The following is a 25051-nucleotide window of genomic DNA, read 5'->3' on the forward strand; positions in this document are numbered from 1 at the left end:
TTTTGTAAAAGCACACGCCATAGCCATAAAGGTCGAGACCAGGAAGTCGAACATTTTCAAGGTAAGGCAAAAAGATAGCGAAATGCTAAGAGAGTTTGTATCTCGTTTCCAAATGGAACGAATGGATCTACCACCGGTCACAGACAATTGGGCCGTTCTAGCTTTCACCCAAGGACTAAACGAACGAAACTCAATGGTTTCACAACAGTTAAAGCAGAACTTGATTGAGTACCCGACTGTTACCTGGGTTGATGTACATAATCGATATCAATTGAAGATTAGAGTCGAAGATGACCAGTTGGGGCCCCCTTCTGGGTCCGTTATTAAAATGGACATCAATCGAGAACCGAGGTCGAACAAGGACCAATACCGGCCGTATAATGGAGATCGTAGGGATAGAGAACCAGGACGCAACTCCGTACGAGATAAAAGGAGAAGTGATCGAGGCCAAGGGTCTCGAGGGATGATGAACAAGAATGGTTTCGAGAGGCATACCAGACCTAAGGAATCACTGCGGTTATCAGAGTATAACTTTAACATTGATGCATCCGCCGTCGTATCAGCTATCGGACATATCAAAGATACTAAATGGCCTCGACCTCTACAGACTGATCTAGCCTAGAGAAATCCCAATCAAATGTGCAAGTATCATGGCACCCATGGCCACAGAATGGAAGATTGCAGGCAATTGAGAGAAGAGGTAGCCCGGTTATTCAATAAAGGGCACCCTCGAGAGTTTTTAAGTGATCGGGCCAAGAATCATTTCAAAAATAGAGAGTTTAATAGACAAAACGAACAAGAAGAGCCACAACACATTATCCACATGATCATCGGAGGGATCGATGTCCCCTAGGGGCTAGTGCTTAAACGTACTATTATGTCGATTGTAAGAGAGAAGCTATCTCGAGCTCAGGATTACATACCTAAAGGAACCTTGTCCTTTAATAACGAAGACGCAGAAGGAATCATGCATCCCTATAACGATGCACTGGTAAAATCTGTACTTATAAATAAAACTCAAGTTAAGCGTGTGCTAATTGATCCAGGTAGTTCGGCCAACATCATTCGATCGAGGGCGTGCCGGCAACCCTGGTACTAAACGGATTCAACATGGCATGTGAAACTACTAAGGGCGAGATAATTCTGCCAGTAAACGTGGCCGGGACCATCCAAGAATTGAAGTTCCACATGATCGAGGGTGACATGAGGTATAATGCCCTGTTCGGGAGGCCGTGGATCCACAACATGAGAGCAGTACCCTCGAACCTTTACCAGGTTCTAAAATTCCCAACACTAGAGGGAATCAAAACAATCTATAGAGATCAACCAGCTACGAAGAAAATGTTTGTCATCGATGAAGTGATTCCGATATCATCACTCTCATCGACAAAGGGATCAAATTTGAAGGAAAAACGGGATACCAAATAGCAATCACAAACGTCAGCCTCGACCCAACTAGAGAAGTAGAAGACTGACGAAGATGATGATTATGGGATACCTCGATCCTTCGTGGTCCCTGATGATTCCGACGCTACCAAATCAACTGTCACGATCCAAAATCTAACCATGGTCGTGATGGCACCTATCGTGTTACAAGGCAAGCCTATTTCCCAAATTATTACTACTAAATCGATTATAAGAATTTAATAAAATAATACCAACATTTGAATTTCTCATAAACTAAATCAACTCTAAATATAATATAGAAAATACGGAAACGAGCCCCAAACATCGGGGTGTCACTAAGTCATGAGCATCTAAAACTATCAACTAAAGATATATAAGCTGTCTAACTGTCCAAAAGAAGAAATGACAAGAGGAGTAACAAGGTCCTGCGGACGCTAACAGCTACCTTGCAGTCTCCAAAGATAGCCGGCCTGAACTCAATGATCGCCGCCTTCTAACTCACCTGGATCTGCACATAAAGTGCAGGGTATAGTATGAGTACAACTGACTCAGTAGTAACAGAAATAACTAAGGAACTGAGCAGTAGTGACGAGCTAAGCAGAATAATCCAATTATTATTTCCACAATTAAGTACAACCAGGAGTAGACATGTAATTTCATAAATCAGTAAGACTACAAGGAAAATTAACAGGTAAATGCAGCAACAGCAAAAGTAAATGCAACCTCACGGCAATGTCACTCCATCACTCAGCACTCACACTCAGCACTCAACGTTCAACACTCTGCGCTCACTGGGGTGTGTACAGACTCCGGAGGGGATCCCAAAGCCCAAGCGCTAAGCACGGACAACTCACATGCCATCATATCAATACTTGGATCTGCACGGTCAACTCACGTGCTACGCGGACAACTCACGCGCTATGATATCAATACCTGGACCCGCACGGTCAACTCACGTTCTACGTGGACAACTCACGCTCTATGGTATTAATATCCTCACAACCAGGCCCTCGGCCTCACTCAATCATGTACCTCACTAGCCTCACCATCATCAACAAATAAGGGAACACAGTCCACATCAAGTATCGTAATATATTAGCAAATAATAGAGACTGAGGTAAACATGTACAATAATTTCTATGACTAAGTACAAATAATGTGAGCATGAATAAAGCCTAAGTATGATCTCTAACATGAAGGCAGACAAGTTCAACAATAAGTAACTACGTAAATACAGATGATGGCCATGAGGCCTCATGGGATGGACCAAGTCTCAATCCCTCGAGGTATACACCCACACGCCCGTCACCTAGCGTGGGTATTACCTCCAAACAGTCACACGATATCAAATTCTCCGGGTTTATACCCTCAAAGCCAGAGTTAAAATTGTTACTTACCTTAAATGCGTAAAAATCCTACTCCGGGATGCCCTCATCTCTGGACTCGATCTCCAAAAGCTCCAAATCTAACCATAATCAGATAAATACTATCAACATAGGCTAACGAATCAAATTCCACAATAAAACTACAAAATATGCCAAAAATCCGAAACCGGCCAAAAACCCGGCCCTCGGGCCCACATCTCGGAACCAGTCAAAAATAGGAGAATCAAAAACCTTGTCTTCTCCTGAGTCTAACCATATAAAGTTCATCAAAATCGGACTCCGTTTGGTCCCTCAAATCCTCACTTAAACTCTCCAAAACTCAAACCCTAACTCCTCATTTTCACTTTGAAATTATCAATCAAATCCCAAAAACGAAGATGGATTCATGAAATATAACCAAAATCGAGTAGAGAACACTTGACCCAATCCCTATGGTGAAAGTTGCCTCCAAAATCGCCCCAATCCGAGCTCCCCAACTCAAAATATGACCGAATGAACAAACCCTTGTTTTATATATTTTTCTGCCAGATATTCTGTCTTGTTTCTCATGACAAACGATCCCGAAACTTGCTTTTTATGCCTCCAATAGATTCCTTGTGAAAGTTTAGTCAAGTTAGGCTTTTGAATTATTCAATTTGACCTTATAATGAAGGAGATATGTAGGTTTTAATATTTGCAAATCGTGCAGATTTTTAAATACGCCTTAAATGGCAATTTCGTAATTAATCTGAAAAATCTGGCAACCTAATTCTTAGTAAAATGACCATAACATCCTCAAATGATGTCCAAATTTGACGATTCTTTTTACTACGGTTACGTAATTACAATACGGATCTAAAGCTTCAATCAAAAAAGAAACTGGAGCTCATTTGTTCGATATGATATCATTTATGCTTGAAGAAACGGCGTCGAAACATAAGAAAAACGAGCGCAACACAACCCAAACCTATCCGAAACTCACCCGAGGCCCTCGGGACCTCAACCAATAATTCCAAAAAGTCATATATTACTACCCAAACTTAGTCAAACCTTCGGAACACCCAAAACAACACCAAAATACCAAATCAACCTCGGATTCAAGCCTAAGAACTTCTTAACTTTCAACTTTCGCCAATTCAAGCCTAATTCTACCACGGACCTCCAAACTACATTTCGGACACACTCCTTAGTCTAAAATCACCCAACGAAGCTAATTGAATCATAAAAATTCAAATCCGAATTTGTTTACTCATAAGTCAACTTCCGATTGACTTTTTCTAACTTGGCTTTCTAAATAAGAGACTAAGTGTTCATTTCACTCCAAAAACTACTCCGAACCCAAACCTACCAACTCAATATAACTCAACACAGTTGAACAACACAATAAGAAGCAGAAATGGGGGAAACGAGGCTATAACTCTCAGAACGAACGACCGGGTCGTTACATTCTCCCCCTCTTAAACAAACGTTCGTCCTCGAACGAGTCTGAAAACAAAACATACCTTGAGTCTGAACTCATATCACGACATGAAATCTACTTCACTCCCTAACTAAACAACGCGAAGAGATCCTTCAACGCACCCATAACTTATACATCAAATCAAGGTGGAAATCAAGCACCAAATAGTTTCTTTCTACACCTCAAGCAAATCCTTCTCATCACAATCAAATTATATGAACTCAGATCGTAGACACATCATACTCATCACGTAGCCATCCAATCATCACTTCCCCTAATAGAGACACTACCAAACATATAAATCCAAAAGCACATGCTCACACAATCAACACCTCAGTGCTCAAGCTACAGTCACACCCGGCCTCAAGTCCTCCAGATTGGCCCAACATCAACACACAGAAATCATATCTCGCACCTCATCCAGGGAATCATAAGCCGTCGATGCACAACTGATACCGAGCACTCATGTACGCATACGAATGCGTGGGAGGAATTCAAAGAGTTACACTTCAAGCTGAATCAATACCGCACGATAAGAATTCAAGAATGTGAAATTTTCCTAAAGGTTCTGCAGCCTCTCGAAGATAAGTACAGACGTCTCCGTACTGATCCGCAAGACTCTACTAAACCCGCTCATGACTCGTGAGACCTATACATAAGCTCTGATACCAACTTGTCACGACCCAAAATCTAACCATGGTCGTGATGGCGCTTATCGTGTTACAAGACAAGCCTATTTCCCAAAATATTACTACTAAATCGATTATAAGAATTTAATAAAATAATACCAACATTTGAATTTCTCATAAACTAAATCAACTCTAAATATAATATAGAAAATACGGAAACGAGCCCCAAACATCGGGGTGTCACTAAGTCATAAGCATCTAAAATGATTAACTAAGATATATAAGTTGTCTAACTGTCCAAAAGAAGAAATGACAAGAGGAGTAACAAAGTCCTGCGGACGCTAACAACTACCTTGAACTCTCCAAAGATAGCCGGCCTAAACTCAACGATCGTCGCCTTCTAACTCACCTAGATCTGCACATAAAGTGCAGGGTGTAGTATGAGTACAACCGACTCAGTAGTAATAGAAATAATTAAGGAACTGAGCAGTAGTGATGAGCTAAGAAGAATAATCCAATTATTATTTCCACAATTAAGTACAACCAGGAGAAGACATGTAATTTCATAAATCAGTAAGACTACAAGGAAACTTAACAGGTAAATGCAGCAACAGTACAAGTAAATGCAACCTCACAGCAATATCACTCCATCACTCAGCACTCGCACTCAACGCTCAACACTCTGCGCTCACTGGGGTATGTACAGACTCCGGAGGGGCTCCCAAAGCCCAAGTGCTAAGCATGGACAACTCACGTGCCATCATATCAATACTTGGATCTGCACGGTCAACTCACGTGCTACGCAGACAACTCACGCGCTATGGTATCAATACCTGAACCCGCACGGTCAACTCACGTGCTACGCGGACAACTCACGCTCTATGGTATTAATATCCTCACAACCAGGCCCTCGGCCTCACTCAATCATGTACCTCACTAGCCTCACCATCATCAACAAATAAGGGAACACAGTCCACATCAAGTATCGTAATATATTAGCAAATAATAGAGACTGAGGTAAACATGTACAATAATTTCTATGACTGAGTACAAATAATGTGAGCATGAATAAAGCCTAAGCATGATCTCTAACATGAAGGCAGACAAGTTCAACAACAAGTAACTACGTAAACACAGATGTTGGCCATGAGGCCTCACAAGAAGGATCAAGTCTCAATCCCTCAAGGTATACACCCACACGCCCGTCACCTAGCGCGGGTATCACCTCCAAACAGTCACACGATATCAAATTCTCCGGGTTTATACCCTCAAAACCAGAGTTAAAGCTGTTACTTACCTTAACAGCGTAAAATCCTACTATGAGATGCCCTCATCTCTGGACTCGGTCTCCAAAAGTACCAAATCTAACCATAATCAGATTAATACCATCAACATAGGTTAATGAATCGAATTCCACAATAAAACTACAAAATATGCCAAAAATCCGAAACCGGCCAAAAACCCGGCCTCCGGTCCCACATCTCAGAACCAGTCAAAAATAGCAGAATCAAAAACCTTGTCCTCTCCCGAGTCTAACCATATAAAATTCATCAAAATCAGATTCCGTTTGGTCCCTCAAATCCTCACTTAAACTCTCCGAAACTCAAACCCTAACTCCCTCAATTTCACTTTGAAATCATCAATCAAATCCCAAAAATGATGATGAATTCATGAAATATAATCAAAATCGAGTAGAGAATACTTACCCCAATCCCTATGGTGAAAATCGCCTCCAAAATCGCCCAATCCGAGCTCCTCAACTCAAAATATGACTGAATGAAGAAACCCTTATTTTATATATTTTTCTGTCAGCTATTCTGCCTCGTTTCTCATGCCAAACAATCCCGAAACTCACTTTTTATACCTTTAATGGATTTCTTGTAAAAGTTTAGTCAAGTTAGGCTTTTGAATCACTCAATTTGACCTTATAATGAAGGAGATATATAGGTTTTAATATTTGCAAATCGTACAGATTTTTAAATACGCCGTCAGTGGCAATTTCGTAATTAATCTGAAAAATCTGGCAACCTAATTCTTAGTAAAATGGCCATAAAATCCTCATACGATGTCCAAATTAGACGATTCTTTTTGCTACGGTTCCGTAATTACGATACGGATATAATGCTTCAATCAAAAAAGAAACCGGAGATCATTTGTGCGATATGATATCATTTATGCTTGAAGAAACGGCGTTGAAACATAAGAAAAACGAGCGCAACACAACCCAAACCTATCGAAACTCACCCGAGGTTCTCGGGACCTCAACCAATAATTCCAACAAGTCATATATCACTACCCGAACTTAGTCGAACCTTGGAAACACCCAAAACAACACCAAAACACCAAATCAACCTCGGATTCAAGTCTAAGAACTTCTAAACTTCCAACTTTCGCCAATTCAAGCCTAATTCTACCACAAACCTCCAAATTACATTCCGGACACACTCCTAAGTCTAAAATCACCCAACAAAGCTAATCGAATCATAAAAATTCAAATCCGAATTTGTTTACTCATAAGTCAACTTCCGATTGACTTTTTCTAACTTTGCTTTCTAAATAAGAGATTAAGTGTTCATTTCACTCCAAAAACTACTCCGAACCCAAACCTACCAACTCGATATAACTCAACACAGCTGAACAACACAATAAGAAGTAGAAATGGGAGAAACGGGGCTTTAACTCTCAGAACGAACGATCGGGTCGTTACATCCTCCCCCTCTTAAACAAACGTTCGTCCTCGAACGAGTCTGAGCCCGAACGAAAGGTATACCTTTCCCGAGCTCAGAAAAAAGCTTATTCAATTTCTTATAGCTAACATGAACTGTTTCGCTTGGTCCCATCTTGACATGACAGGGATCCCACCGGAAATCACCACCCATAGACTAAGCTTGGATCCGAAATTCAATCCGGTGAATCAAAAAAGAAGGCCCCAGTCCGAAGTCAAATATGCCTTCATCAAGGACGAGGTAACCAAACTTCTCGAAATAGGATCCATTCGAGAAGTAAAGTACCCTGAATGGTTAGCAAAACATGGTGGTAGTCCCTAAGAAGGGAAACAAACTTAGAATATGTATAGATTATAAAGACCTGAATAAAGCATGCCCCACGGATTCTTTTCCTTTGCCTAATATCGATTGTATGATCGATGCCGCGACCGGCCATGAGACTCTCAGTTTTCTCGATGCCTACTCCGGGTACAACCAGATACAGATGAACCTGGAGGATCAGGAAAAGACCTCGTTTATCACTAAGTACGGTACCTATTGTTATAACGTAATGCCATTCGGTCTAAAAAATACTGGTGCAACTTATCAACGCCTAGTAAACCGAATGTTCGAAGAACAAATAGGAAAATCAATGGAAGTTTATATTGATGAAATGTTAGTTAAGTGGGCGAGCAGAGGACCATTTGAAGCATTTGCAGGGAACTTTCGATATACTGAGGGAGTACAATATGAAGCTCAACCCCGAAAAGTGTGCATTCGGGGTTGGCTCGGGCAAGTTTCTTAGTTTCATGGTGTCCAATCGGGGAATTGAGATCAACCCCGATAAAATGAAAGCTATCGAGTATATCACGGTAGTGGATAATGTAAAGGCCGTGCAGAGGCTGATGGGGCGGATAGCCACCCTAGGACGATTCATTTCGAGATCTTCAGATAGGAGCCACCGATTTTTCTCACTGCTTAAAAAGAAGAGCAATTTTGCATGGACTTCGGAATGTCAGCAGGCCTTGGAGGAACTAAAGCGGTATTTATCGAGCCCGCCGCTGCTTCATACCCCGAAAGTGAACGAACAACTTTACCTGTACTTAGCTGTCTCGGAGATAACAGTAAGTACAGTCCTAGTTCGAGAAGAACAAGGTACACAATTCCCTATTTATTATGTCAGTCGGACCTTAGGTAAGGCCGAAACTAGATATCCACACATTGAAAAATAAGCGTTTGCTCGCCTCTAGGAAACTAAAACCATATTTTTAATGTCATCCGATATATGTTATAACAACTTATCCTCTTTGAAATATCTTACACAAACCCGATCTACCAGGTCGATTGGCCAAATGGGTCATAGAAATCAGTGTGTACGATATTGAGTATCAACCCCGAACAGCCATCAAATCTCAAATCTTGGCGGACTTCGTGGCTGACTTTACGTCGACCTTCGTACCCGAGATTGAAAAAGAACTACTGATAAAATCGGGAACATCTTCGGGAGTCTGGACAATCTTTATGGATGGTGCTTCGAACGCGAAGGGTTCCGGACAAGGTATCGTACTAAAATCACCCACAGGTAATGTAGTTAGACAGTCAATCATAACTACAAAATTGACTAACAATGAGGCCGAATATGAGGCTATTATCGCAGGTCTCGAACTAGCTAGAAGATTAGGAGCGAAGGTCGTAGAGGCTAAGTGTGATTCCCTCCTTGTGGTAAACCAAGTTAACGGGACTTTTGAAGTCCGAGAAGATCGAATGCAGAGGCACTTGGATAAACTACAGGTGACTCTACATCGATTTAAGGAATGGACCTTGCAACATGTACCACGAGAACAGAACATCAAGGCCGACGCTCTTGCAAACTTAGGTTCATCGGTCGAAGATAACGAACTCAACTCGGGGACTGTCGTACAACTCATGAGATCGGTAATCAAATAAGGTCACGCCGAGATAAACTCCACAAGTTTAACATGGGATTGTAGAAAGAAATACATAGAATACTTAAAGAACAGGAAGCTTCCATCATATCCAAAAGAGTCGAGAGCTCTACGCACAAAGGCAGCACGGTTCACTTTATTCGAAAAGGGAACAATGTTTAGAAGGATGTTTTATGGACCATTGGCAATATGTTTGGGACCGGGAGATACCGACTACATCCTACGAGAAATTCACGAGGGCACTTGAGGAAATCATTCTGGTGCCGATTCGCTGGTCCACAAAGTAATCAGAGCAGGGTATTATTGGACCGACATGGGCAAGGATGCGAGGGAGTTCATTCAAAAGTGCGACAAATGCCAAAGGCATGCGCCCATGATTCATCATCCCAGGGAATTACTCCACTCGGTCCTATCCCCATGGCCCTTCATGAAATGGGGAATGGACATTGTTGGCCCCCTCCTTTCGGCCCCAGGTAAGGTTCAGTTTGTTTTGTTTATGACTGATTATTTCTCTAAATGGGTTGAAGCACAGGATTTCAAGAAAGTCAGAGAAAAGGAAGTCATAGACTTCATTTGGGACCATATCATATGTCGATTCGGGATCCCATCTGAGATTGTATGTGATAATGGAAAACAATTCATCGACAACAAAGTAACTAGATTTCTCGAGGATCACAAGATCAAAAGGATCCTATCAATACCTTATCATCCCAGCGGGAACGGACAAGCCGAATCGACCAACAAAACCATCATCCAAAATCTTAAGAAGAGATTGACCGACGCCAAAGGAAAATAAAGAGAAATACTACCCGAGGTCCTATGGGCATACCGCACAACATGGAAATCTAGCACCGGAGCAACACCGTTCTCGTTGGTTTATGGTGCTGAAGCTCTGATCTTGGTCGAGGTCGGAGAACCTAGCATCAGGTTTTGATATACAACAGAGGAGTCGAATAACGAGACCATGAATACGAGTATAGAATTATTGGATGAAAGATGCGAAGCCGCTCTCATCTGATTGGCTGCCCAAAAATAGTGGATCGAAAGGTACAACAATCGAAGAACCATTCTTCGATATTTTAACATCGGGGACTTGGTGCTAAGAAAAGTCACCCTCAACACCCGAAATCCGAATGAAGGGAAACTGGGTTCGAACTGGGAAGGACCTTATCATGTTCTCGAAATCATCGGAAAAGGATCCTACAAGCTCGGCATGATAAACGGCAAACAACTGCCGAGAAATTGGAACGTATCACACCTAAAACGATACTACTGCTAAGGTATGGCCCCTCCCATTTTAATTTATATTTCAAAACTAACCCTTGCAGTTGTTCGACCAGAAACATCGATGGATCCTTCAACACGAAGCCTTTAGGTCTGAAAGCACGTGTTGCACTCTTTTTCCCTGTCACGACCCAATTTAGGATCATGACCGGCACTTAGGAGCAAGTGCTCCCAAGTAAGCCTCATCGGTATTTTACAGAAAATTGGATAGAGTTTCCCTTGTTTTTGGACTATCCAAAAATTTCCCTGTCTCAAAATCAACAACCAACCATCCTAATATCAAACCAAACAATTGACAACTTATCAATTAACCAAAACAAGTCTCCACCATTACTAATCAACCCACTACCAACCAGAAATACTAATTTATCTCCAATTTCGATAAGAAAATGCAATACTCATCATAAGTCCATAATAACAAAAGAATACTCAAGACTCTAAAAGAATGACTATGGAGCGACTCTAAGAGTTCAAAAGAAAAGACCATAACAATAAATAAAATCTCCGCTCACGCGAACAAGTGCGAGGCTCACCAAGAACTATCAACCTTTGCGCTCTAATTAGCGAAATCCTCGCCTGCGTCAACTGCTGTCTCTATAAAAATATTAGCGGGGAGTGAGTTGCTAGCTCAGTGAGTAATAACACTTAACCACAACCATTTTTATTGGGGACAAGTCAGAAAACATGCTAGTATATCAAACAGAAAATAACAAAAAAAATGCCCTTTCAGAAACAATAAATAATTTTCAGTCTCATCATGTTTTTCTTGTAGTATAATACAATTAAAAATTCAGTAATAAACTCGGTAACCACTATATAATATCAATTTTCATATTTTGGGAGGTTTCTATGAACGGATCATGTACTCGGTATAACTATGGACTTCTTCTCAAGAAGTCAAATATAACGGTAGTCCCTACTCGAGGAAAATTGGTAACGGTATTCTAGTTCTACCTTCCCACTAGCGAGGGCTATAATGGTAATCGGTAATTACAAGGTGCACCAGGTCTAATGAACCCGCCGTTAGCTACGGGATCCTTCAAAGTCTACTCCCATTTATACTTGTCTCTTTAATCCGTATATACTCATAGGAAAATATTTTAAACAAATATAGGGCATTTCGGTTCTTATCAAATCATGTAATTTCATTTCGATAACAGTAAATTCAAGTAACGATAAAACAGATCTAGTGACAACGAAAATATTTAAAATAATAGTAATCATCTCAAATAACTATTTCGGTATCATATCGAGTAAAATATTTGTCCCATATGCAACTCAAAATAATCGGTAACATATTCATATTAAAAATCATGTCTAAATCATGCAAGTTATGAAAACACAAACTGCGGTAAGATTACTACTCACAGTACTCGTGCCGAAATACCAAATGCTTCACCTCAAGCAATTCGTATAACTTCTTTTAATCAATCTATAATTACATGATATCGATCTCATTTTAATTTTCATGTTTAGGCTAATTCATAGCTAATTTAGAATGCTCAACCCTCAGAGTTTAATGTTTGGCTCTTAATTCGTCGAATTATAATAACCCAACAAATTCCTCTTATTCTACTTGAAATATCAAGATCCATTTCAATATCCCAACTTACTTCTATCAAAATTACATTGTAAATTTCTCCAATATCACTAATATTAGTAGCAATCATTTTTGATTACCAATCACTAACGAAACGAAAGGTTTTTGAAGGAATATCCCTTCTTCTCTTTTTTGTTTTTTATTGGCATATACAGAATATATAAGTTTATACCCCCAAACCTATAGTACCGATTTATGAAAAATTCCATGAACTCCATTAATTCATTAATTTTAATTCTTCAACTAATTCTCAACCCCAACTCTATAGCCATGGAATTTATGAATCAAAACTATGAATTAAGTTCAAAAATTTACCTACCTTGTTCCCCTTCTCTGTAAATCCCTTTCCTAGAACAAAGTAAACCCACTTTGTGGTTGCTTTTGATCGCCTCTGTCCGTTTTGCTTCTCCCGAGCTTGGTCCCTTGTTCTTTTGTTTTTGTATGCTCAATGCTCTGTTTCTCTTTAGCGCAGCTTTTGCTGCTTCCCCTTTTCCCCTTTTCGTTTGTGTTTGAGTTTTTCCACAGAATGGGCTTCGGCCCTTTTTGAATTCTTATTCTTTTTTTTAATTTGTTTTGTTTTTTTATAGTTAGTTTCTTATTATTATTATTATTATTATTATTATTATTATTATTATTATTATTATTATTTTAATGACCAATACACCCTTATAAAAAATATAGGGTATTACATCCTCCCCATCTTATGAAATTCGGTCCCCGAATTTAACTCAAGTATGTACCTATAGACTGAAATAAATGGGAGTACTTGACTCGCATAGCATCTTCTATTTTCCAAGTATCTTCTTCAACTGTATGATTTCGCCATAAGACTTTTACAAACTCAATTTCCTTTGACCGTAGCTTTCTTACTTGCCTATCAACAATAGCCATTGGTTCCTCCTCGTAAGACAACTTCTCATCAAGCGGTATAGCAGGTGCTTCAAGCACCTAAGATGAGTGTGATATACATTCCCTTAGCATTGAGACATGAAAAACTGGATGAATAAAGGACAACTCAGGAGGAAGTGCCAAACGATAAGCCACCGCTCCCACTCGGTCTAGTATCTCATACGGTCTTATAAACCTGGGGCTTAACTTGCCTCTTTTCCCAAACCGCATCTCACCTTTCATAGGAGAGACTCATAGGAACACTTTGTCCCCAATTGTGAACACTAAATCTCTTCTTCTCTTATCCGCATAAGATTTTTGTTTGCTTTGAGCTCTAAGCAATCTCTGTCTGATCAACTGGACTTTATCCATAGCTTCTTGTACAAAGTCAAGTCCCAATAAGTTAGTCTCACCAGCTTCAAACCATCCGATAGGAGAACGACATCTTCTACCATACAACGCTTCGTACGGTGCCATTTGAATACTGGACTAGAAGCTATTATTGTAAGCAAATTCAGCTAAATGTAGATAAGCGTCCCAACTACCTCCAAACTCAAGAATGCAAGCTCTCAACATATCCTTCATGATCTGTATAGTACGTTCAGACTGCCCGTCTATCTGTGGATAAAATACAGTACTAAGATCTACTTGTGTACCCAATGCTTCTTGAAAATATTTCCAAAAGCGTGAGGTAAATTGTGATCCTCTATCAGAGATGATGGATATGGGGACTCCGTGAAATCTGACAATTTCGTTCATAAATATCTATGCATATCTTACTCCACTATATGTAGTCTTCACTGGCGAAAAGGGTACTGATTTTGTCAAACGATCTACAATCACCCATACCGAGTCATAACCTCTAAGGGTTCGTGGTAGACCAGTGACAAAATCTATAGTAATCCTTTCTCATTTCCACTCTGGAATCTCAATTTGTTGTAGTAGTCCTGCAGGTCGCTGATGCTCAGCCTTGACCTGCTGACAAGTCAAACAACTAGAAACAAAGTTAGCAACATCTTTCTTCATACCTTCCCACCAGTAAAATTGCTTCAGGTCATGGTACATTTTCGTGGATCTAGGATGTATAGTGTATTTAGAGTTGTGGGCTTCTTCAAGAATAGCATGTCTCAACCCATCTACGTCTGCTACACATAGTTTGTCACCCATTCGAAGCACACCATCACTTTCAATAATCATATCCTTTCTTTTACCAGCTAAGGCCTCATCTCTGTATTTTCATAATCGCTCATCCTCATATTGGGTGGCCTTAATGCGCTCAACTAATGAAGACTTAGCCTAAGCACAAGCCAACAGTGCCTCTGAATTTTCGATGCTAAATCTGATACCTGTATCTTCTAGGCTCTGAATATCTTTGGCCAAAAGTCTCTTTGGAGGAGCTATATGTGCCAAACTCCCCATAGATTTTCTGCTCAATGCATCAACCACCACATTGGCTTTTCCAGGATGATACAAAATAGAACAATCATAGTCTTTGAGTAGTTCCATTTAACGACGCTGCCGAAGATTCAGATCTCTCTGCTGAAAGATATGCTTCAGACTTTTATAGTAAGTATAAATCTCACAAGTTTCGCCGTATAGATAATGTTTCCAAATTTTTAGAGCAAATACTGCTGCAGCTATCTCCAAATCACGTGTAGGATAATTTTGCTCGTGCTTTTTCAATTGTCTCGAAGCATAAGCAATAATACGGCCATTTTGCATGAGAACACATCCTAATCCCACCCTTGATGTGTCACAGAACACCGTAAATCCTCCGAAACCTGATGGTAAGGCTAATATTGGTATAGTTGTCAAACATAATTTGAGTTTTTGAAAGCTCTGTTCACATTCCTCCGTCCGCTGAAACTTTGCATTTTTCTGTGTTAGCTTGGTCAGCGATGCTGCTATTGTGGAGAAATCCTGCACAAAACGCCTGTAATAGCCTGCCAAACCTAAAAAGCTACGAATCTCTGTAGGAGAAGTAGGTCTGGGCCATTTCTGCACAGCTTTTGTCTTCTTGGGATCTACTATAATTCCATCTTTGGATATAACATGCCCCAGAAATGATACTGAGTCTCAGGATATCATCAATAAATACTATTACAAATCTATCCAGAAACGGCTTGAACACCCTATTAATTAAATCCATGAATACAGCTGGAGCATTAGTCAGTCCGAAAGGCATCACAAGTAACTCATAGTGCCTGTATCGAGTTCTGAAGGCAGTCTTAGAAATATCTTCATCTTTGATTCTAAGTTGATGATAACCAGAATGGAGGTCAATCTTTGAAAAGTGGGCAGCTCCTTGTAACAGATCAAACATGTCATCTATACGAGGCAAAGGATATTTATTGTGTATTGTTAACTTGTTCAACTGCCTGTAGTCAATGCACATTCTCAGGGATCCGTCTTTTTTCTTTACGAACAATATTGGTACACCCCATGGAGATATACTCGGTCTGATAAAACCCTTATATAACAAATCATGCAATTGTTGTTTTAGCTCCTTCAAGTCTGTTGTTGCCATCCGATATGGTGGTATTGATATGGGCTGTGTGTCATGTGGCAAATCAATACCAAAATCTATTTCTCGTACTGGAGGCAATCCTGGTAAAACCTCAAGAAATACATCAGAAAATTCTCTCACTACTGGTACATTTTCTATACTAATTGTTTTCTTTTTTGTGTCATTTACAATAGCTAAGAGACCCAAGCAACCTTTCTTCAGAAGTTGTTGAGCCTTCATAAAAGATACAACTTTGCAATAGGAGTGAATAGATACAACTTTGACAAATACGATACACGTATTCAGCTAATAGAGACTCTCCAATAGGAGTAGCAACTAGAAAAGGGTCATTCAATAGCTTAGGCTATCTACTAAACCTCAAAGCAAAGTACGAGGACACATAGAAGTGAGTAGATCCCGGATCAATTAACGCAAGTGCATCAAATGAACAGACAGAAAGAATACTTGTAACCACAGCGTTCGAGGCCTGAGCATCCTGTCTAGTAAATGCAAAAATGCTCGCATGACCTCTACCAGCATTCCCTTGTCCTTGATTCATAGCAGCACGGTCTCTAGCACCTCGATCTCTATTTCCTGTACATGTAGCACCTGAAGTATTACGAGTAGTCTGAGTAGGTGCAGCTGACTGAATAGAAACCTGGTTGAAATTTCTTGGAGGCTTAGGGCAATCCCTCAAGTGATGTCCCAACTGGCTACACCGAAAGCACTATCCCATTAGAACACGACATTGGCCCAAATGTGATCTACCACAGGTCTGGCAGACTGGAGTAGTGGCATTTATCTGCCCAGAATTATGATGTCCAGTTGTTGACGGTCCCCTAGTACCTTGTCTGTAATGTGGTCTGTGAAGACAGATGTGTCCCTGTCTGAGAACCCTGTTGTTGTTGTCCCTGTTTTCTTGCCTTTCGATTTTCACTAAAACTGCCACTGAAAGACCCTCATGTCTTGGCCTTCTTACGTATATCACTAGCCGCACACTCATCACGTCCCTTGTTTTCAATTTTTCTAGCAAGGTCGACTGCATCAGAGTAGGATAAAGTCTTCATCTGTGGGGCTACTGCAGTGTATAACCGACCAACCAATCCATCAACAAACCTCTGAACTCGAGCTTCTTCGGTAGGCACTAAGTACGGAACATATCTAGCCAGCTTACAAAACTTAGTGTTATATGTTGACACATCCATATCTGGAGTCTGAACTAATCTCTCAAAGTCTCTAGCATATTTTTGCATCAGGCTGTCTGTAAGAAAATGATTCATGAACAACTTAGTGAACTCATCCCATGTCAGTGGTGTTGCTCCTGTTGGCCTTCCTAGCAACATAGTTTCATACCATGTATTGGCCATATCCTCTAGTTTGTATGCTGCGAGCTCCACGGCTCTCTCACTAGAACATCCTAGAGCACGTAATGCCTTGAGTGTCTCATCCAAGAAACTTTGAGGATCTGTTGAATTATCAGAACCTGTGAATTTTGGTGATTTCAATTTCAGGAACTCTTGTAGGGATACTTCCTTATTTCCGAAAGTCTGAGTCTGTGCAGGTGCTTGTGTCTATAAAGTAGCCTGAGGAGCTGAACTTCCACCCTGAGTAGGCACCAATGCCTCTAACACATTCAATAATTTTGCCACTGCGTCTGCAGGTAAGGCAACAATAGGTACAATAGTTGGCACTGGTGGTGGAGCATCCTGAACTCCCTACCCTTGCACTTGATCTGGCATAGCAGCTTGGGGTTGAGCCATGTTCCCAACTTCAGGTTGAGGAGCAGTCTGTCTTCTAGTTTGATGAACCCCAACTTGACCGCCACCCCGGGTAGTACCACATCCATCACCACGTCCAGCAGATGAGGGTGTGCGTGTCCTGGCCATCTGCGAAAGAAATACTCCAAAGTAAATCTCAAGTTATCTCAACGCACGATCAAAGAATGAAAGAAGGGAAAACATTCCTAGATGTTCAGTAGCCTCAAGATCATAAGTATGGGCGCCTACATACCCATGAACAAAACTCTACTAAACATTGCTCCATGACTCGGGACTTAAAGCCTAAGATCTGATACCAACTTTGTCACGACCCAATTTAGGATCATGATCGACACTTAGGAGCAAGTGCTCCCAAGTAAGCCTTATCGGTATTTTACAGAAAATCGGACAGAGTTTCCCTTGTTTTTGGACTATCCAAAAATTTCCCTGTCAAACCAAACAATTGACAACTTATCAATTAACCAAAATAAGTCTCCACCATTACTAATCAACCCACTAACAACCAGAAATAATAATTTATCTCCAACTTCGATAAGAAAGTGCAATACTCATCATAAGTCCATAATAACAAAAGAATACTCAAGACTCTAAAAGAATGACTATGGAGAGACTCTAAGAGTTCAAAAGAAAAGACCATAACACTAAATAAAATCTCCGCCCACGCAAACAAGTGCGAGGCTCACCAAGAACTATCAACCTGTGCGCTCTAATTAACGAAATCCTCGCCCGCGTCAACTCTTGTCTCTATTAAAAAAAAATTAGTGGGGGAGTGAGTCACTAGCTCAGTGAGTAATAACACTTAACCACAACCATTTTTATTGGGGACAAGTCAGAAAACATGCTAGTATATCAAACAGAAAATAACAAAAAAATGCCCTTTCAGAAATAATAAATAATTTTTAGTCTCATCATGTTTTTCTTGTTGTATAATACAATTAACAATTCAGTAATAAACTCGGCAACCACTATATAATATCAATATTCACATTTTGGGAGGTTTCTATGAACAGATCATGTAATCGGTATAACTGTGGACTTTTTCACGAGAAGTCAAATATAACGGTAGTCCCCTACTCGAGGGAAATCGGTAATAGTATACTATTTATACCTTCCCACTAGCGAGGGCTATAACGGTAATCGGTAATTACAAGGTGCACCAGGTCTAACGAACCCGTCGTTAGCTACGGGATCCTCCAAAGTCTACTCCCATTTATACTTGTCTCTATAATCCGTATATACTCATATGAAAATATTTTAAAAAATATAGGGAATCTCGGTTCTTATCAAATCATGTAATTTCATTTCGATAACAGGAAATTCAAGTAACGGTAAAACAGATCTAGTGACAACGAAAATATTTAAAACAACGGTAATCATCTCAAATAACTATTTCGGTATCATATCGAGTAAAAGACTTGTCCCATATGCAACTCAAAATAATCGGTAACATATTCATATTAAAAATCATGTCTAAATCATGCAAGTTATGAAAATACTAATTGCGGTAAGATTACTACTCACAGTACTCGTGCTGAAATACCAAATGCTTCACCTCGAGCAATTCGTACAACTTCCTCCAATCAATCTATAATTACATGATATCAATCTCACATTAATTTCCATGTTTAGGCTAATTCATAGCTAATTTAGAATGCCCAACCCTCAGAGTTTAATGTTTGGCTCTTAATTCGTCGAATTATAATAACCCAACAAATCCCTCTTATTCTACTTGAAATATCAAGACCCATTTCAATAACCCAACTCACTACTATCAAAATTACATTGTAAATTTCTCCAATATCACTAATATTAGAAGCAATCATATTTGATTACCAATCACTAACGAAATGAAAGGTTTTTGAAGGAATATCCCTTCTTCTCTTTTTTTTTTAATTGAAATATACAGAATATATAAGTTTATACCCCAAACCTATAGTTCAAATTTATGAAAAATTCCATGAACTCCATTAATTTTAATTCTTCAACTAATTCTCAACCCCAACTCTATATCCATGGAATTTATGAATCAAATCTATGAATTAAGTTCAAAAATTTACCTACCTTGTTCCCCTTCTCTGTAAATCCCTTTCCTAGAACAAAGTAAACCACTTTGTGGTTGCTTTTGATCGCCTCTGTCCGTTTTGCTTCTCTCGAGCTTGGTCCCTTGTTCTTTTGTTTTTGTATGCTCAATGCTCTGTTTCTCTTTAGCACAGCTTTTGCTGCTTCCCCTTTTACCCTTTTCGTTTGTGTTTGATTTTTCCCACATAATGGGCTTCGGCCCTTTTTGAATCCTTATTCCCTTTTTTTGATTTGTTTTGTTTTTTTATAGTTAGTTTCTTATTATTATTATTATTAGTATTATTTTGCTAATGACCAATACACCCTTATAAAAAATATAGGGTATTACATTCCCTTAGACCGGTTTTGTCCCAAATGAATTTTCCGGCGAAGTTTTTAATGAGGCAACCATTGATCGTGCTAACTTAGAACAATTCAACAGTATCCAAGGCCTCTTTACAATCAACCTCGAATATTGGGGGGCATTTCTCTCGAATATCAAGTTTGATGCGAGGAAGTTACTTCATGGCAGCAGGGTCTCGATAGAAAAAATTTGTAAGGGCCAAATAGTAAAACGAACCATGCCCGCGTAGTTTGCTCGAGCCCTGGAACAAAACATGTATACATGTATAATGATTTAGAAAGAGAAGTATTCTTCTTTACCGATATCTCGTACCTTAGAAAAGTTTTTCTACTTCATATTCTCGATCTATTATGTAAACAGGCTTATGGGCCGACCAAGACCGGAGTTCGGATGATTACCCCCACAATTGGGGACTGCCGTCCGAAAAATAAATGAGATCAAATTATATAAACTCCGAGATCATAAGACCTTTTAGGCAACCCTCGATTTTATAAGCCCCGGCAACCCCACTCGGGGACTGACACTTCGGTTAAGCTCAAAGTAAAACGGAAAAATAAGCCGAAGAGGAAAATCCCAAACTAAAGAAGCTATGGCCGAATCAACACGGATCGAAGACGAAAGAATTCCAAAAAAAACAGGACTTCGAATTCTTTCATAAACCGGTTAAAAAGGCTACCCTCGGCAAAATCATAAAAGGCTTCAATAATATCAAGCCTCAAAAACTCTAATGTGTACAAAATTGTTCGAACTCTCGAACAATTTCTTATTTCATGCCAAGGCATTACAAGTTTCGCAAATACAAATAATAAAAAAATAATTCAAACCGAAAAGGGGACAAAGCCATAAACAATCTTTTTACAAAAGCCTAAGGGTTGTTTTTTGCCTTGAGTTCGAGAGACCATCCTCGCTCAAATAAAAAACCTAAGGGTTACCTTACGTCGAGTTCAAGCACGCACTCATTAGATCATAAAGTCTAATTCAGTTCCAATCAAATTGTCTAAACCTCATATACAAGAATACAACTTCATAATTTTATAAGGCGGAAAGGAAGAAAGTTTATATATATATATATATATATATATATATATATATATATATTATGTCAAAAATCATTTACAAGGGCAGCATGGCCTGATCAAGTTTCTCTACAAAAGACCGAAATGGTCTTAAAAGAAACACGAAAAATACTAATCCTAAAGGACTTAGTCCTCTCAGGGAGCAGCATCTTCTCCCACGATGCCTCCTTTACTTTCAAATCCGCTCATACTCCCGGTATCATCATCATCAAGAAAGGCCAACACTCTGTCTTCGACTTCAAGCTCCTTAGCATTCTCGATCTCAGCTGTAAGATCGAAGCCACGAGCATGGATCTCCTCGAGAGTCTCCCTTCAAGACTGGCATTTAGCATGCTCGGCAACCCAGTTTGCTCGAGCCTGAGTAGCCTCGGCAACCTCTTTTGCTCGAACCTGAGCAGCTTCAGCGTAGGACCGGTAGACTGCCACCATTGCATCAGCATTAGCCATGGCTATTTCGACCTCCGATTTGGCCGCTACAAGTTTTGTGGCCAGTCTCTCTCGATTAGAAGTTACGAGCCCAACCGAGACTGGAACTCCTCGATTTTCTTGGCTTGAACCAAGGCCTTCTCTTTCAAGCTTTGGAGTTGGGTCTCAGCCTAGGCCAGTTGAGATCGGCAGCCTCCTTTTCTGAGGTAAGGCGGTCCATGTTCTTCTTCTACTCCTAGGCCTCCGCTTTTACTACGTCCACTTCAACACGAAGCTACCAGATCATATCAAACTTTTGCTGGACATGTGGGACCGAACTGTTAGCCATCACGCCTGAGTCAGTGTCATTAACTTCAAAGATTCTTTTTACCTGCTCTTTTGCTTCTCCTTCTCTCTGCTCACTGAGAAGCTTGAAGGCATTTCTCTCCTCAGTAAGCCCTCAGATTTAAGCTTCGTATCGGCTCAGCTCCCCTCGAGATCGGAAAAATGCCTCGTGATAGAGCATAGAGGCCTACAAAAATAGAAAGAAAGAATTATAAAAGGAAAGAAAAATACAAGTATGAAAATTGACAAAGAAAATATGAACTTACCCGACTTAGGGCCTGTTGAGCTTTGTTTAAAAGACAAGACGCTCCCACCTCGTCCGAACTCTTCTTCGGAGCCTCCAAGTCACTCAGATCGGTGACATATTCTACCCCAACAAAATAACCATAGAAAGGATCTTCCTCTCTATGGGATCCCTCCCCGTGACAAGTCTCCACGACCTGAGACTCATGTATCATCGACTGGAAAATGAAGGAAATGAGGGGGAATCCCCGATCTCTATTTCCCCAAGTAGGTTTTTTTCGGGGCGCCACCTCTATATTGACGAGCCTCAAACTCAGTTTCTGCATCGGCATCCACCGCCTCTTCAACGGTCTCTTTGCCCCAAGGTAAAGAATCTTCGGTTCCCCTTGGCTTGGGAACTTGGGCCGGAGTCTCCTCCTCGGCCTCGTCGATCCTAGACGGAGCAGTATCAACCCCCACTGGTTCCGAAATTTTCTGATTATCGGTGCTTGCTCGTGCACGGGCCACCAGCCCAGCCTTCTTATTCTTCTTCTTCTTCTTCTTCTTCTTCTTCTCCATCCCTTAGTATTTGGACTGACTCCATAGTCAGTGGGATTGTGTTCCCCTTAAGTTTACAGATCGCTCTCTTCTTGGATTTTTGACCCTCTGAGTTTAAGGGCCTTTTTCTCTTAATCACCTTCGCCGATTTTGAGATAGGCGGTAAAGCTTCTTCATCATCGAACGGGGGTCACATAGCCGCATCCTTTCCGAGACCTACAAAAGGAGAAAGTAAGTAAACTCATGCTTGAAAGAATGCTTGAACGATAGGAAAATCAGTAAGCCAAGAAGAAGGCTTACCATGAGTACAAGCCTCCCACCGGCCCTTTGACAAATTGCGCCACGCGCGCCGCGGCATATGTTAACGTCGAAACCAGGCTCCTGACCCAGTTCTCGAGGTAGGGAACCGCACCCTGCATCCAAGCAATGGCTGCATCGAGAAGAACACTGATAAGAAAGGACGAAGAAGTAAAAACAACAAACGGAAATTAAAAACGGGATCATACTTACGTTTCATATTCCATTTCTCAGGAAATGGCGTGCTCTCAGCCGGGATTAAGTTCGAGGTCTTCACCCGAATGAACTGGCCTCTCCAGCCCCGATCTTTGTCTTCATCTATACTCGAGGTGAACGCCTTGGTGACCCGGTGTTAAAGCTTTATCAGCTCACCTCGGTAGAGTCGAGGGCTATATAATCTTACGAGGTGGTCGAGGGTAAAGGGAAGCCCGTCGATTTTGCTCACGAAAAAATGGAGTAATGACCCGGTCGATCGTTTTAAGTATTATAACCTTGTTCCCCCATTTACTACTCAACTTATGCTTTACAGTTGTTTTATGACTTACCGGATTAGTTGGTTCGGGTCTGAAAGGATTTCGGAGTGAAATGAGACACTTAGTCTCATAATTGAAAACTTAAGTTGAAAAAGTTGACGGGATATTGACTTAGGTCCGTTATGTCATTTATGACTTGTGTGCAAAATTTGAGGTCAATCGGACTTGATTTCATAGGTTCCGGCGTCGTTTGTGGAAATTTGAAATTTTAAAGTATATTAGGCTTGAATTGGGGTATGATTCGTAGTTTTAGCAGTGTTTGATATGATTTGAAGACTCGACTAAGTTCGTATAATGTTTTAGGACATGTTGGTATATTTGGTTAAGGTCCCGAGGGTCTCGGGTGAGTTTCGGATGGTTAACGGATCAAATTCAGACTTAGAAGAAATCTAGGAAATTTATGTCTTCTGGTGTGATCGCACCTGCGGGAAATTGGCCGCAGGTGCGATGCCGCAGAGGCAACTCATGTTGCGTAGAAGCGACTCACTCAGGCGCGAGCGAGGGTGCGCAGAAGCGGGAAGACGAGTGCAGGTGCGGGCAGGCGCGCAGGCACGATGGAATTTTCCGCACTTGCGAAGGAGCAGATGCAGTCCAAGGCTCGCAGAAGCGGAGGCAGCTGGGCTAAGTGACTTCCGCAGATGCGGTGTTTTCACCGCAAATGCGGATATATGGTCGCAGGTGCGAAAGCACTGGGCAGTGTACAAAACAAAAGGGTCCGAGAAATTTTGTTATTTTTGACATTTCCAAAAGCGGGTGAGGCAATTTTTGAGAGAGAAATCACGGGAAATCTTAAGGTAAGTCACTTGTGATCATTTCTACTCCATAATATTGAATTATCATCGAATAATCCGACTAGATTACGTGTTTTTGAGGTATAAATCGGGAATTTGAGCCTAGGGATTTGGAAATAAAATTTGATGATTTGGAGGTCGAGTTGATGTCGGATTTTGGTAAAATTGGTATGATTAGACTCGTTGTTGAATGGGCTTTCGGATTTTGTAACTTTTGTCGGGTTCCGAGGCATGGGCCCCACGGGCGAGTTTTGAGCTAAATTTCAGATTTTGATGGAAAATTAGTATTTTCTTATGGAATTAATTGCAATAAATTTTATTGATTGAATCGAATTATTTGTGGCTAGATTTGAGGCGTTTGGAGGCCAATTCATGAGGCAAAGGCATAGTGGAATAAAGAATTACACGGTTTGAGGTAAGTAACAGTTCTAAATTTGGTCCTGGGATATGAAACCCCGGATTATGTATTATGTTTTTGGTTTTGAGGTGACGCACATACTAGGTGATGGGCGTATGCGCGCACACCATAGGAATTGTGACTTGGTCAATTCCATGGAACTGTGTAGTTGAAAAATCTGTTGATATCCATACATTTTTCCCCGTATTAGAGAAATTGATCTATGAATCATCATTAAATCATATGTTTACACTGTTGGGACCCACAGAGGTCGCGTACTTGTGAAATTATTTGCTAAATTGTTGTTTTGCACTCAGTCACAGTTCTATTTGCACATTCTTACCTCAGTCTCTCTTATTTATTATTGATGCATCATATCATTGTTGTTGGGCTGCTTATCATGATTTCTGAGAGCCCGAGAAACTGGACAGGTTGATGA

This window comes from Nicotiana tabacum, chromosome 9 (genome assembly GCF_000715075.1).
Source record: "Nicotiana tabacum cultivar K326 chromosome 9, ASM71507v2, whole genome shotgun sequence".
Lineage (NCBI taxonomy): Eukaryota > Viridiplantae > Streptophyta > Magnoliopsida > Solanales > Solanaceae > Nicotiana > Nicotiana tabacum.